This window comes from Ursus arctos, unplaced genomic scaffold (genome assembly GCF_023065955.2).
Source record: "Ursus arctos isolate Adak ecotype North America unplaced genomic scaffold, UrsArc2.0 scaffold_2, whole genome shotgun sequence".
NCBI lineage: Eukaryota > Metazoa > Chordata > Mammalia > Carnivora > Ursidae > Ursus > Ursus arctos.
Genome location: NW_026622874.1, coordinates 33,889,107 through 33,891,696, shown reverse-complemented (window position 1 = coordinate 33,891,696; position 2,590 = coordinate 33,889,107). Strand labels below are relative to the sequence as shown.

Sequence of the window (2,590 nt, the reverse complement as noted above, 5' to 3'; positions counted from 1 at the left end):
TATGGCAATAATAGCATAAAGACTGGGAGAGGAGAAATGAAAATACGCTATTATAAGTTCTATACTTTACATGAAGTGGTATCTGATACCAGATAACAGATTTGAAGGAAGACTACAATGACTCAAAGATGTATACTTAAGCTCTAGGGCAACCACTAACACAACGAAACAAAGAGTTACATGTAATGAGTCAACAAAGAAGATAGAATAATAATAATAAATTATTATTCTAAAAATGGAATAATAATAATAAACTCAATGAAATCAAAAGCAGGCAGAAAAAGAAGGGGAAAAAGCATTAACAAACAGATGGGACAAATAGAAAATAAATAGCTAGAGGATAGACTTACATCTAACCATCAATAATAACATGTCACGTCAATAATCACATGAAATGTAAATCAGCCCAGTGATGAACAGAACTCATCACGTTGGATTAAAAACAACAACAACAAAAAGAGACCCAAGAATATGCTGTCCACAGGGAACACACTTCAAATACACAAACAGGTTAAATGTAAAAAAAAAAAAAATGCAGAAATGCCTACAGATACACCATGCTATCACTAGTCAAAAGTAAATTGAAGATTACACACAAACACACACACTCTTGTTTTCTGACACAGTGGAATTAAATTAGAATTCAGTAGGAAAAAGATATCTGAAGAATCCCCAAATATTTGGAAATGAAATAATGTACTTCTTTAAAAAAAAAAACCTTGGATCCTAGAATAAATCAAAAGAGAAATTAGAAAGTATTTTGAACTGAATGAATACAGAAACACCACATGTCAGACTTTGCAGAATGCTACTAACGCAATACTTAGGGTGAAATTTATAGCACCAAATGCCTATGTTAAAAAAGAATTTCCTCAATTTGCTAAGGGCATCTGTGAAAAACCTAGAGCGAACATCATACTTAATGAAAAAAGACTGGATACTTTCTCCCTAATGTTAGAAACAATACAAGGATATTCATTCTCACCACCTGTATTTATCATTGTATTTGAGATTCTAGCCACCGCAAGAAGGCAAAACCAAAAATAAATAAAATAAAAGGCATCCAGATTGGGAAGGGAGAAGTAAAACTACCTTTATTCATGGTCTACATAGACAGTTCTATAGAATCTACAAAAAGACTCCTGGAACTAATAAGTGAGTCAAGCGAGATTGTAGAATACAAGATTAACATACAAAAAATTGTGTTCTAAATGTACAAAAATCAATTGTGTTTCTGTATACCGGCAATGAACAATCAGAAGTTGAAGTTGAAAACTACAATTTACAATAGTGTAAAAAATGTGAAATACGTAAGTTTTACTTTGATAGAGGATATGAAAAACTGTGCAGTGAAAATTAGGAAACATTGCTGAAAGAGATTAAAGAAGACCCAAGTAAATGGAGAGATGTACCTTCTTTGTGGATCAGAAGACTCGGTGTTGTCGATATAACAATTCTCCCCAAATTGATCTATAGATTCAATAAATATTAATAAAAATTCCAATACATGCTTTTTGTAAAAATTGGCAAGCTTATTCTAAATTTATGTAGAAACTCAAAGGACTGAGAATAGCCAAAACAGTTTTGAAAAAGAAGAATAAATTTGGAGGGCTAATGTGTCCTGATTTCAAGATATATCACAAAGCTATAGTAATCAAGACAGCGTGTAAAGATAAATAGATCAGGGAAACAGAATAGGGAGTCTAGAAATAGACCTGCCTATATATGGATAACTGGTTTTTGACAAAGACGTAAAGGCATTTAGTGAAGAAAGGATAGTCTTTTCAGCAAATGGTGCTGTAACAATTGGGTATCGGCATTTAAAAAAAAATAAATTTGATCCTTACCACACATCACACACAAAAATGGATCATAGATTTAAGTATATGACTTAAAGTTATAAAACTTCTAGAAGAAAACATGGGGGAAAGGCTTGGTGATTTTGGCTCAAGCAAAAACTCCATAGCTATGATGACAAGAGCACAATCCATAAAAGAAGAACAAGTTGATAAATAGGACTTTGTCCAAATTAAAAACTTCTGCTTTTTAGAAGCCACTGTTAATAAGAGAATGTAAAGATCAGCTACAGAATGGAAGAAGATATTTGCAAAGCATATGTCTAATAAAACACTTGTATCCAGAAAATACAAACTTTATGTTAAGAAACAATTTGTGCTCACTTCAGTGACATTTACACTAAAATTGGAACGATGCAGAGAAGATTAGCTTGGCCCTTGTGCAAGGAGGACATGCAAATTCATGAAGCATTCCATATAGTTTTATGCCATGACCTTACAGGACAATAAAGGATTCGCCTTAAAAAACAAAACAAAACAGAACAGAACAGAAACAAACAATTCAATTTAAAACAATGTAATATTTGAACAGATGCTTCACCAAAAATTCTTAAAAAACTAAACTGACGTCTACAACATGATCTAACCATTTCAATATATGGCATTTACTCAAGAGAAAAGAATGTATATGTCCATACAAAAATTTTACATGAATGTTCATAGCAGCTTTATTTGCAATAGGTTGAAACTGGAAACAGCCCAAATGTCCATTAGAAGGTTAAGTGAATAAAGAA

General features: G+C 32.0%; 1 non-coding gene across 1 annotated transcript; it reads left to right on the top strand.

The window, feature by feature from the left end:
* The first annotated feature begins 2,172 nt into the window (after positions 1 to 2,172).
* Positions 2,173 to 2,279, top strand: LOC113242616 (U6 spliceosomal RNA). The gene has a single exon (XR_003311989.1). It is a non-coding gene; the product is annotated as a U6 spliceosomal RNA (small nuclear RNA).
* The last annotated feature ends 311 nt before the right edge of the window (positions 2,280 to 2,590 follow it).